This window comes from Passer domesticus, chromosome 9, assembly GCF_036417665.1.
Source record: "Passer domesticus isolate bPasDom1 chromosome 9, bPasDom1.hap1, whole genome shotgun sequence".
In the NCBI taxonomy this organism is placed as follows: Eukaryota; Metazoa; Chordata; class Aves; order Passeriformes; family Passeridae; genus Passer; species Passer domesticus.
Genome location: NC_087482.1, coordinates 40,432,924 through 40,445,818, shown reverse-complemented (window position 1 = coordinate 40,445,818; position 12,895 = coordinate 40,432,924). Strand labels below are relative to the sequence as shown.

Genomic DNA, 12,895 nt, shown 5'->3' with positions numbered 1-12,895 from the left:
GTGATGTATTTACATTGAGTGAACTAGACTCACTTCTGGAGTTTTTAGAGGATTTTTGCATTATTTGGGTAAAGCAGTGATAAAAATTATAATACACAGGAAAATTGAACAGGGATTCTCCTGAGAGTAGTTTAAAGGTGTATCCATCTAATTAACATTTTGGATTTAAATACCAGGTCAGAAAAGCTTTTTTTAATGAACTCATTCAAGTTTTTGCACTGATTAAATTTTATTTTCTGGTACAAGAAATAGTTGTCAGGCTTGCATTTTGGATTTGTTAAAACTCTATCTAAAATTCTGTTTTGAACCCATTGAGCCTCCTCTGCAGCACTGTAACCTCCAAATTACACAGCAGAGGCCTTGGAATTCAGGCACTGCAGTATTTGTCAATACTGTTGACTTTGCACCACAATCTTTTGTGACTGCTATGAGACGTGGCTGAATTTAATGCCCACAATCTACAGCTTATCAGCATAGATTGATCCAGGCGTGTTTTGTGTAAAAGCTGCTGATCAAGGAGTGCTACAGGTTTGTTTCTCAGACCTGCTTCTTCCCTGCTGCTTCAATTCAATCAACTTTTCTCCTTTATCTTGAGCAGAGCCTGTCAGATGGAGGGGGATCTGCCAGCCCTTGTGAGGGGGCAAAGTCCATACGTGCACTTCACCATCTGACGCTCCAAAACCACACTATTTGCTGGAAATTTAGCTGTGCATCCAAGTTTTTGTTGGTTTGTTTGAGCTCTTGGGTTTTGTTTCAAAGAGGAAAAGAAAGGGATTTCCAGAGGGATGCTTTACTGGTGCGGCTTGTGGGAGAGAGATGGGAATCGTGGTGATCTTTCTCCAATCTTCCCTAGGCCTCTTGTAAAACTGCAGCCCCAATTCATCACTGGTGATGTTCCAGCTTTTCCCAGTTTTTCTCTCTATTTCCTGCATCTTTCATTGCTCCTTGATCAGCAACCAGATACCAACATGAGTCTCCCTATTTGAGAGTTTGCCTTGATGAGGATGTCACCAGCCCCTGAAGTGATTCTTTCCTCATATTGCTAAGCTCGCTTTCAGACTCCTGCCTTCTGCAGCAGATATTGTGTTTTTGTCCCAAAATGTGCTTCATGTGCAGCCACAGGTGGTACAGGGGGAGGGCTTGAGCCTGCATCACCTCTGGAGGAGCTGAATTTAAAGCTTCTTGCTTGATGTTGATTCTTTGCTCCTGAGGTAAAGACACATGTAGTAGGATCTGGAAAACTGTTGTTGTTGGAAAGACAGATTGTTGCTTCTTTGACTGCTTGAAGGGAAACAAGGATGACAAACCTTGTTCACAGAAATTGCAGTGTGTGTTAATGCTTCTCAGTTTTCTGAAGGATCAAACAGGAGGAAAATCAGTCTTTTGTTAGCTCTGGGTACCTGAGTGTGCACAGGAGGTACGCTGGAGTCTCAGGGCTGGACAAGAGATGAGAAGAAAGGAGACAAAGAGATTGCTGGGCCTTCTTTTTCTTTTCTGTAGTTGCTTTGCTGTGGATGTGCCTTCTTTTTTCTCATTCTCAGTGTGAACATTTTTTTAATGAAAGATGATCAGCTGCATTAGTCAGATGATTCCTGATCCTCAAAGCACCTCTTCTGTATGGGGGGGTATCTGGGCATTGCCTACTATGAGTCTTCAACAAGTGATCTTTATAACAAAGGATGACCAGAGAAGATTAAATAGAATTTCCCACTGTGTTTAATACAGAATATCTAAGGCTGTTTTTCCTCTACAGAGTTAAGTTACATTTCAGGGAGGTGACTTGGTTAAATTCACTTAATGAGCATGAAACCTTCACTGTCATTGTGGAAAATCAGCTTACTCAGGGGGGTTGTTTTCTGGACTTACACAGGTTCTTGCAAGCTGTTTAAGCAATGCTAAATATATTGCAGCCAAGAAAAGCTGACAAGGATCGTAGCTGCCAAATTTCTAATAGCAACTTTGTAACTTCATTGCTTTTTCAGCAACAAGAAAAGAGAAAAATACTGTTAACTTGGCAAAATCCGTTTTCTGTTTCTTGGGGTGTGCTAACAAACCTCACTAAAATAACTGAAAATAAGTCAGCAAAAATATAACCTGCTTTCAACAAAAATTGGAGCTATGGAACCCTACCAGTATCTAAAATCACTGTATGACTTCCCTTGTTGAAATTCATCACCCTTCTGCAAACGAATTAGGCAGTCTGAAACTCGAGACGTGAGGATTAGTAGAGGGCTTAATTAAAACATCATCAGTGTTGTCCCTGCAGAATCAAAATCCTGATACTCTGGTTACTGAACTATGTTTGAGCCTTAATTTTAAGTGACTGCATTTTACTTTAAAGGGATCATCACTTAGAAACTTCAACATGGCTTTCCTTTCAGGATTGTTACCTGATGTGTGCTTGCAGATCAAAAATCATTCTCCATATTTTATTCTGATATGATACCATTTTCAGGTGCTACAATGTGCATCTAGGGTTTTGCCAAGTTAATGATGGTCTTGACTCTCAAAATATGGTATTTATAGTTGGACAAAATCTTTCAGATTTACAGCGTTCATCCTCCCCAGAGGTCCATGCTTCCCAGAAGACTGATATCAGTTTGGCTTTAGCCTGTCAAATAAGCCCAAGAAATGCATGCCAATTTCAAATCCTAATCTTCAGCAAAAAGTCTTCTTTTTCAATCTTGGCAAGGAACACTGAAGTCAATAAAAATTTAAAATTAAAAATACCAAAGGAGTCCAACAAGTTCAGGCATTTGGTAGTAAAGAAAAGAGAGCTCATATGTCTAGGGTTATGATCAGGAATCCAAACTGGGGACTAGAAGCTAGAAATTCTGGTTATATTTTGGTTATTTGGTCTTTCTTTGTTAGATGTCTATGTAACAGAAGATACCCTAGCAATTGATGCAGCTTTTGGCACTCTGAGGTAGACTTCACCTGCCTGTAGCTAAAGCAGGGCTTTGTACATGCTGTGCAAGAGGAGTGGGGAAAAGATCTCTGTAAGACTTTTTGGTAAGTCAGATTCATGGAAAGGAGTGTGCATTAAATGATAGAAAATACTTGGTTTTCAAAAGGCTGTCGTGAATTGCAAGCAAGTTTAAGTTCTCATATTTTAAAGTTCAAGGAGAACTTATCTTAGTCTTTCTGAATTGAGACTGTGCACGTTGCTGTAGCAGGTGGTGAAAGCCTGTTTTTCTAGGAGCTTTAAAATCAATCTTCTTGTTTAACCAACTCAGCTTCCCAAAATTGTAGGAACCCTGACTCTGCCTTTGACCTTTCCATGTTTTTCATCTGGCACATTAAACAGTTTGTGGCCAGCCCTGTGCTACTGAATGCATGACATTTGCTAGAGGTTTTGCTGCCGTGAGTAATAGTGGAGGGAGAATATATTTTGTGGACATTTGAAGATTAAATGCCTTAATTCATGAGTACCTGCAATTTCAGGAGACTGGATTTGACATTGATGGTGGCCTTCAGCCTGATGTTCCTCAAGTTGTTGGGTGGAGATTTGACTGTCTTGCCTTTCAGTCTAATGGGCTGGGATCACAAGTGTTACTTTCACAGATTTCTTTAATTACATGGGCGTATTCTGTGTCTGCAGTTTGAAATCACATATTAAAAAAAAATTCAAATACATTTGAAGTAGTTTTTCTCTTCATGACTTGTAGTTCAGGCTCTTTTGTGAGCTGTGCCAGTGTAGTGATTGTCATAGAATGGCTTTAAGGAAATTGTGACCATGCTGTGTCCTAGGAGTGAATGGCTGAAACTTGGAAGTGATGAATTCCCTACAAAATTACTGTTTGCCTCTCACTTAAATGTGAGTAAATTAGCTGTAGTGCCACTCAAGTCAGGGGTTCAGGAGGAATGTAAATGGTAGGAGTATGTTATCCGATATTTCAGGATATGCCAATTTAAGGGTTTCAGATAATTTGCATAGTCTCAGGTTCAGATCTCTGAATGTCACTTCAAGGTTCTCCCATCTTTTGGGTATAACACCTCCCAGTCTCTTGCAATTTAAGTAGAACTCCTAAGCACAGACTGCTAAGCCAAAATGACCTATCCATGACTTTTAGAAAATACAAAAGGGCAGATTTTCAGTGTTATCTCTAAATGTCAACATTGAATCTACTTGATTTTCTGCAATAAAAGCTGGCGCAGACATAAACGAAATGCGCATCAGATTAAAGCCGTCAAGAAATTTCAAATAGCTCTTGGCTAGTAAGGATTTTCTCTCCTTGTAGTCTGAGTTTCCCTCTGAGGCATACGGCCACTTTGATGGCTGCATGTTTAAATTATTTACTGAGCATTGGTCTTACTTTTTTTGTGTGGCATCGGCCTGAAGCCACCCAAACAATGGACCAGCAGCAGCACTGGAGACCAGCTGTGTAAAGTAAGATCTTAGCTGGCTATTTTAGTCCCCCAGGCCTGCTAACCACAAGTGAAAAAGCAGAAACCCTGCCTTTGCTTACGTCCTGGCTACAAATGCAAGTGCAAGATTTCCTCGTGGCTTTAACATTAATGTGCTCTAAACTGCTAAGTCAGAGCTCTTATTTTCCCCTTGAGCTGGCAGCTCAGGCCAGTTCCCTTTAATCCACACATTAAGCACACATTTTAAAGTCTGTTGTTTTTGGAAAGATGCTCAGCAACTTCCCTTTTGAATCCAGACACAGAGGTCTCTTTCCAGAATTGATGGGCTGTACTCGAGTGAACCGCTCTGTCTCTGGGCTTTGTGAAAGACCCAGTCTGGGAGTTCAGGGATCACCTTTCTAAATGGGGCCTCGTAAAAGGCAAGGTGAAAGGAAGGGCAGCTTGAAGGGGAAAAAAAAAAAATAGGTGAACCTTGAGAGTTTAGTTTGGCAAGAAACAGACAGTGCAAGTTCATTTTGCCTTAAAAACTTTTACTGGACTCTCCCCTGGTTTAATTATACCTTTTTTTATTACTTTCATCGTGCATTAATATAAAGCATATGGATGTGGCACTGTGCAAGTGTGACTTAGTTCCCTGAGCCTTAATTTCTCTCATGCAGCGAGCCATCAGAGAAATTATGTCCTGGTGGTTTTCCTGACCCTGCCCTGGCACACTGATGGTGGTACCCAGCACAGAGGGCTCCATACTCACCATGCAGGGTACAGAATTAAAGAGCAAACCCACAACTTAACTCTGCTGAATACTTAAATTCAGTGCTATTATCCAGCCAGTGCTCTCACATCTCACTGATGACTTGTGTCTTGTGAAGAGGATGAGCTGGGGTGGCAAGGTGGGACTCCATCTCTTCTCCAAATAATAGGGAATTAAACAAGAGGAAACCGCCTCAAGTTTCACAGGGAAAGATTTAGATTGGATTGTAGGAAAAAATTCTTCACTGCAAATGGTGGTCAGGTATTGGAACAGGCTACCAGGAGAAGTGGTAAAATTGCCAGCTCTGGAAGCATGCAGAAAAAAAGTGGATGTGGCATTTAAGGGGCATGATTTAGTGGTGAACGTGGCAGTACTGGGTTAATGATGGGACTCAATGATCTTAAAAGCTTTTTCCAACATAAAGAATTTTAGGATTTTATGATTCTATGATTCCAAGGCCACTGCACTTGCTGAGTGCTGGCAGTCATCCTTTTTCACTTGTGACCCATGTAATTAAGGCTGCAGCAGGATCTACTGCTACATCTCATTACTGAGTTCCTGGGAACATTTCTCAGTGAGGCAGTTTATTTCATTTTGTGTATCTAGAAAAAAAATGCTTTGGTTTCTTTAGTATTCCTGTGGTCTGTCAGAGGAGGTAGCATTTCTTGAAGGCCTTACCTTTTGGGGTCAGCAGTTGCTATAAACAAGTTTGTACTGTCTCATTCCTAAATATTTTGGGTATTTCATATAAAGGCTTCCTATACTTGCAGTTTAAAAAGAAAATCTCTTTCTGTAGGCAAGACAAATGCTGAGACATTTCGCTTGCAGTCTGCTGATGTCTTTTGCAAACATTAAAAATATTGCTGTTTCCACTTGATTGATCAAGTGAGTTGCAATGAAATTTAATTTTGCTATGTCATTTAAAATAGTTCAGTAGAGTTAGAATACCTATTATGATGCGGCCCTGTAGTGCATATTTTTGTGCTTTTGGGTAGATTCATTATCTCAGAGACTCATCTTTAGTGCTGAGAAGCTGATGCTTGGCTGTAGGCAGTACCTGGCAGGCTGCATCTACTGTGTGTGTGGCATGTACCATCTTTTCTTTTTTGTTGTTAACTGGTCATTTTCAAGGCATAAATAGTTTACCCTCATCCAAGGCAGGCACATGAAATCAGAACACCCCTTCCAACCTTTCAGTTTTTATTAAAATAAAGACAACTTTAATTTGTAACTAGGTGTCTGAAGACATGCTCATACACAAGAGATATGTGGGAGAAACCTTGCATAGGCCATTGTGTTATTAGTGAGCCAGGGAAATATAGGTAGAACCACTTTGATTCCAGAAGGGAGACATTTGGTTTCAAATTAAACGCTTTTTCTCCAGGCCTCACTCATTTCTTGAGCCAATGCCAAGTGTCTGAATTTAAAATTCAGTGTTATCCTAGAAGTTATGTCAGCCTTGCTTTTATCAATGTATAGGTGAATGAGGAAAACACAAAAATAAATGCAGTGTTACTCCTTTCAATGTGTGTAGATAGACAAAAATCAGGGTCTTTGTAACATCTTACACTCATGAGAACAAATTACTGATGGAGTCAGATTTTAACTCATCTTATTTACAAGTGTGTTATACTTCCTGGATACTTTTTTACCTGTGTTAATCTCAGGAAATCATAAAAATTATGCTGGATAGCTAAAGATATGAGTTCTAGAAGATAAATATTGGGGCATCTAATCGCTAGTGATCAGGTTACTTTTAAAATTTCTAAATTTGTTCTACAAGTACAAACCATGTCTTGATTTTGGAGGAGTGAGGGTGGGTGCTGTAGCAATGCTATGTTCCTGTACCCCTGAAGCAATGAAATTTTCATTCCCACATAAAGGGGCTGGAAATTGCCATCTCTGTGTTTGCTTGTCTCTTCCCTCTACTCTCTCCATACCCAGCTGGAGGTTCTGGCCAGGCAGGTTTATAATCAACACTGCCCTCTACATTTCCAGCTTCTTACCGTAGTGTTTTAGTCTCTTTTGTTAGTGTATAATGACCACAAAATTTTCTTTTCTTGCTCAGTGTGGGTTTTGCAATGGCAGAGCTTGTAGGGCTGCAGCAGAGGCTGCTGGAAATGGTGCAGCCCAGTTTTTCTGGGGTGCTTGGAATGGGTCGTGCTGAAGCTCTGGGGGTTGCTTTATACTCTTGTCTGTTTTGCTGCAGATCTGCTGTCAAGAATTAAACTTCCTATGGGGAGCCACAACCCTGCCTGTATTGATTTTCTGAACAGTTGCTCTGTTTTAGTGCCCTCGAAGGGACTATACATCTTTTTAATTAAAAATAAAGTAAATATCAAAGGAGTGATGAGGGGTACAGTGGGCAGAAAACCAACTGCATATTGACTTTTTGTTCTGGAGGTGAATTCATAGAAACAGCTTACAAGGGACTCCAGAACATGGAAGTGTTTTACCCTTACTGGTTATCTCACATGGGGACCTCGTGGGAAACATTCTGGCATAGCTGGGAAATACAACTGACCATCTACTTGAGACTCTGGAAAATTCAAGAAGTTAAATTCACACAACAGATTTTTCTAAAGGTCTCAAGATTGGTCTTCACTGCTGCTGTGGTTTCACCCCTGAAATCTCCACACTTTCTCAGCTGAGCATTTGGCTGCATCCTCGTGGGGCGTGGTGCTCCAACTCACCAGTGAGATGTGTGTGGTCCCACAGAGGGGATTGTGTGTTTAAGGCTCTGGGCAATCCCAGCATGAGATAGGTTCTTAGGAAAACTTTGTGAAAGCGTTACATCAAATTTCCACTGGTGTAGTTATTGCTAGTTTTTCATCCTTATTCAAAAGACTACTTAAGGGGATGTTTATCTACTGGTAGATACTTAAAAATAGTGCTAGAAAATTGGAGTTTAGATTTCTGGCACATTAGGAAGCTGTTCCAAGTTAGATGATGTCTCATACAGGATGTTTCATATGCAATTAATTCACAGCTGTCTTCTAGGTCACTCAGTTCCACAGCAGCAAGGCCAACTAAAGCAACTGAATCAAGCGTGTAACACCTCTGTAATGCTAGTTCATGAGTTATCATGAACTGTTTTTGCAGATGTGTTAAGCTTCCATTTGCACAAAAACTTCCCAACAGCTACCCACAACACAGAAATCTTTGCTGGCATCTTTTAGAGATTTGGAGGCTTGAAGGGAGGTGAGGAAGAAGAAGGATTCCTCTGATTCATCCTGCATGCCTTGTGTTTGGTTCATCATGGGAATCAGTGATATAATAGAAAGAAAAAGGGAAATAAATCCAACAGATAATCAGTAAATTTGAGCATGTTTGGGACAGTGTCATTATTTCAGATATTTAAGGGTGTAGAAACAGTCACTTTTTGGGGTTCCCCCAGAAGACCTGGGCAGAGCTGGCAGCAGAGATCTGCTCTGCAAAGCTCTGCTCTTGCATGTTGTTCACTGGACCACCCTGCAAAAGAAAAGAGAAAAGTAGAATTTTACTTTTAAAATTTTCATAGTAAGCATTGATTAGAATTGCTCCTACAATCTGATGGCAATAAATCTTATTTGACAGTTCTGTTGTATTGCAGTGGGAGATGGATGGGAAGGAGGGTGCAAACAATTGATTATGCATCCAACTAGGCAAGAGCAAGAGAGGAATTTACAGGAAGAATAGTGAAGCTGTTTGGGCCAAGTAAAGTTTTTAGAAAACAACCTCAGAATTTTCATGTGGAGATCATGTCTGGCTGTGGCTACAGAAGAGGGCTGACAGCACCACAGGGTGCCTGCCTGGGCGGTCAGTGTGCTGGGCTGCAGCAACTCAGCTGCTCTCTGGACTGGAGATAAATTGCAGAGACAAAGGAAATCTTCATTTCTCTGGTTTAAATAGTGGTTTAAAGACCACATTCTTAGAGTGGATCAATAAGGTAATCTGTTTCAGGTAGAGGTGAACAAAAGCATCCAGGGAAGTAAATCTCTCCGTGCCCTGAACATCTTGGTGGGCCCAGGCAGACTGAACATACTTTGTGCTTGCTGAGACTGGGCTGTATTTTCTCTTTGATGCTCTTTGTTTGGAGACAGTTTCCTTTAAGGCTGATTTGCAGAGCAACAGTGCATTGATGCACACATAAGCTTGTTTGATAAGAGTAGGAACTGGAAATCTCCGATTACAAGGAAAAGGGGAAAATTTTGAAATCCTTTGCTTTTCTCCCCTCCCCAGTTTTGTAGACCAGGAAGCTTTTTAATGGTCTCCTAATAAGAATTGCCTTTCTGGTTCTAATTACTGAATTGAGGCAGCATTGTTGTCTGTGCTGTGTGCAGTCTCCTACTTCTCCACAAGCTTATGGTCCAGTGGATCCTACACAGAACTGAAGTGAGTAATAATTTTATTTCTTTCTAAGACATGCTGCTGGATTGTTCATAGCCACAGGCATGCAAATTCTAAGAGGAATTGTGGAGAAAAATATCCCTTATTGCTGGTAACACCAAATTACTATTTTTTTATCTGAAGGTTACTGTCCTGGTGGTGTTTAATGCTATCCTGTACTTTTGCCTTATTAATACTGGTTTGTGGAGAAGCCCTATTTGTCACAAAATAATGAAGCAGAGCCTTCATGGACAAGGTAGGTTTTTTTGTAAGATTCTTGGCAGCAGTCTGATAGGGAACTGGCCTTCCTAAAACTCAGCTTATGACAGAATATTCTCTTTGAAGCGTAGCTACTCTAGCATTTGGTATTCAGTGGCTCTGGGCACAGTACATCTAAAGGAGTTCATCCAATATTGATGGTCTTCCAGTAAAATCAGAGGGGGAAAAAAAAATCCTATTTAAAAAATCTTAAAGCTCTTGTATTTACCTTCTTGTTGTCTGATCTTGGTCTGAAAGGTCACAAGGGTGAAGCTGTAGCAGGGTAAACCAAAATTAAAGAACTGTGCTTTGTTTTCTGTAGACGCTCCTTAATGTTTTCTCAAACTTGCAGCCTTATGGAGAGCAGAATGAGCCTGTTTCTGAGACCATTGCTCTGTACTGTAGCTCAATTTAATATTAGTGTCTGAAGACGTATTCAAGGCTGTTCTCCATCAGTCTTGCAGATCAGAACGTTGGCACCCAAAAACATGTCTGTGCTGCAGTGTTTGAGTGTGGTATTAAAACCAGCAGTCCTGCCTCTCATTTGGCCACAAAGAAAATGGATTTGACTGAGCTGACTTAAGAGAATTCATCTCTTTGGTTTACTGCTGTTGTCTCTTGCACCACTGCTTGGGCATCCCCACCCAGCTGCAAGTGCCAAGGCAGTGATGGAGCACAGGAAGCTGGAAGGTGCAGGGAAGGGGACTGAGGCCTTGGGCAGCTGTGCTGTCCAGGTCACTTTAGGCTGGTTGAGGTGTCCACCCTGAAGCTGTGTGTGCATGCCCACAGAGGATGAACATCTGCTTCTAAAGGAGTTGCTGAGCCCCAGGTGTGCCCTGTGGGGCAGTGCCAGATTGCAGCAAAGGAGGTGTTGCTTAAGCTGAGCTGATTATTTTGATTTTTCAAGAAGCTGTAACTTCCTGAGCTGCAACCCCTTGCTGAACAGACTTCACCCTGTATGAGCAAAAGCATTCCTAGAGGTGTTGGCAGAGCTGCCAGGATTTGCTGATGCAGAACAGCTGCCTGGGTGGCAGAAGCCTTACCCAGCGTTGCTGTCTGGTGTGAAGGTTTGGGGTGTGATCCTGGCCTGGAGAGGTTCCCTGCCACCACTAACTTTAAACATGCAGCTCTGAGCTCCTCCATAATCTCTCTCATGTGGTACCAGCCATGCTGTGTGTCCTGTGTGCATCTCTGTGTTCAACTTTAAACCTATCAGACAGGATTTTGCATGGTGTGTCTGGGCAAGCCTCACACTTTTTTCCATGTACATACTCATCTTGGATATCCCAGATAACAGGTTTATCATGAGGAACCACTGGAGACATTCTTTAGCTTCAGAGATTCATTCAGGGTTCATTAAGGGGAACAACAACAAGGTTGTAATGTGGCAGTCCAAACAGATATGGAAATATGGCTTTAGTTTACTTAAAATTCTCATATGCCATGGAGAGAATGAGTAAATGTGATTTCATTTTTGATATTCTTTATTAGTTTTTCATATGCAGTGGGGTGTAGAAACATTTGTATTTCAATTTATTTTATAAAAAAAGCCTTTTTTCATAATCTCTGTCAACTCATTGTAAATAGCAACCTCTGATCACAGAAGGCTATTAATTCTTAATTATCTGCTGGTAATTTACTTGTGCATGAGTTTAGCTATCCATTAGGTGGTGATTTATTTTTGAGAGAAATATGTAATGAAAAGTTTTAGGATTTGCTTTCCCTCACCCCCCTTTTGGCTTGCACTGGAATTAGCTGATTGATTAGATTACAGGATTTATCCAAACCACACTCTGTGTGTTAGAGATTGTAGTTAAGTACATTAAGAAAATCTGAAGCAAGACACAGATAAATGTAGTAGTGTTTTTGATGGCAGCCTCTGAATTAGGCTACTGGCTGAGAAATTGGAAGTTAAATTAACAAACACTGGAGTATTGGTCTAATTCAGAGATATTTTTTTCTTCTAGCCTCTCTTGATTTATGGATATCTAAAAGGTTTTGAGTGGAAATATAAATGCCTCACAGCAGAGGAGCTCAGTAGCAGCGAGCTGGTTTTGTGCCATGCTGTGGGACTACATTGAGTATGGAGTAAAAACTTTGGCTTAATGCTGCTTTTTGACACAAAAAGGAGGGATGGAAAGCAAGGACTGAACCTCCCACTGCCAGTTTAGCTCAACTGCTGTGTGAAGCTGTGTCCTGTCATCTTGGCTTGAGCTGAATGCAAACAGAGAAAAGCTTAAATTGTTGCACAAATAATTTTCCAGAAGTGTGGGGCTTTTCTTGTAGCACTCACCCCTGTTCCCTTCCTTCTTCTGTGGGGCTTAAGGCCATCTCAGTTGGGAAAAACAGCACTTCAGTTGCTTTCTCCTCCAGCAGAAGCTCAGCCTGTAATGGTGGGTGTCACCTTGCTGACCTGATACTGGTCTTACATTTGTGACTGTGGCTCAGCAGCTGAGCTGGTGTAGCTGTCAGGGGAGGCAGCTTTTGGTAATTTCATTTACTGCCACTTGAGGTGCACAGGGTGGGAAGTTAAATGCAGTTACTTCTGTTAACAGTTGTTTTTCCACACCTTATTCTGTGACTTAAAGGCATAACATCACCATTTATACTTGAGATACTGAAATATATTGGGGACTACTGTTTGTTTTGGTTTTTTTTTATTTCCTGGTGGTTTCACATGCACCAAATCAGATCTCTTTGCTGAACTGCTTAGCTGAGAAGTTAATTAGTCATTAAAAGAGTTAGTTCCTTTATTAGCTCGAGTTAGCTTTAGTGTGTTGTCTGGAAACTGGCTGTTGTAATATGATTTTTGCAAAGTGAGTGGTTGGTGTTCCTGATAGCACAGGGCTGCTTTTCCTGCCCAATGCCCTATCCTTGCATGCTGCCTTCCCACTTCTAGTTGCTCTTGAAGCAGTGACAGAGTCTGTGGCACATTTGTTATGTCAAAGATTTTGTTAGTAATTGGCCCCACATCTAACAAGATAAATTACTTGGAAGGAGGAGATGTCATGAAATGAGGATTGCTCAGTCTTCTGCTGTGTTGGCCTCCATCCCTGAGCAGAACACAGGGTTGTGTTTGAGGGTCCCAGGATGAGGGAAGAGATGAGAATCTTGTTGCAGAAGGTTGATATTTAATATTTATTATATTAT

General features: G+C 41.0%; 1 protein-coding gene and 1 long non-coding RNA gene across 32 annotated transcripts in view; one reads left to right on the top strand and one right to left on the bottom strand.

Annotated features, from left to right (window-relative positions):
* MAGI1 (membrane associated guanylate kinase, WW and PDZ domain containing 1) overlaps positions 1 to 12,895 on the top strand; it is a 335,995-nt gene that overhangs the window by 121,588 nt on the left and 201,512 nt on the right. The gene's annotated exons all lie outside the window — the stretch shown is intronic.
* On the bottom strand, positions 8,427 to 12,285 carry LOC135307386 (uncharacterized). Its single transcript, XR_010368100.1, has 2 exons — positions 12,039 to 12,285; positions 8,427 to 8,590 (listed from the first exon to the last, which is right to left on the bottom strand). It is a non-coding gene; the product is annotated as an uncharacterized LOC135307386 (long non-coding RNA).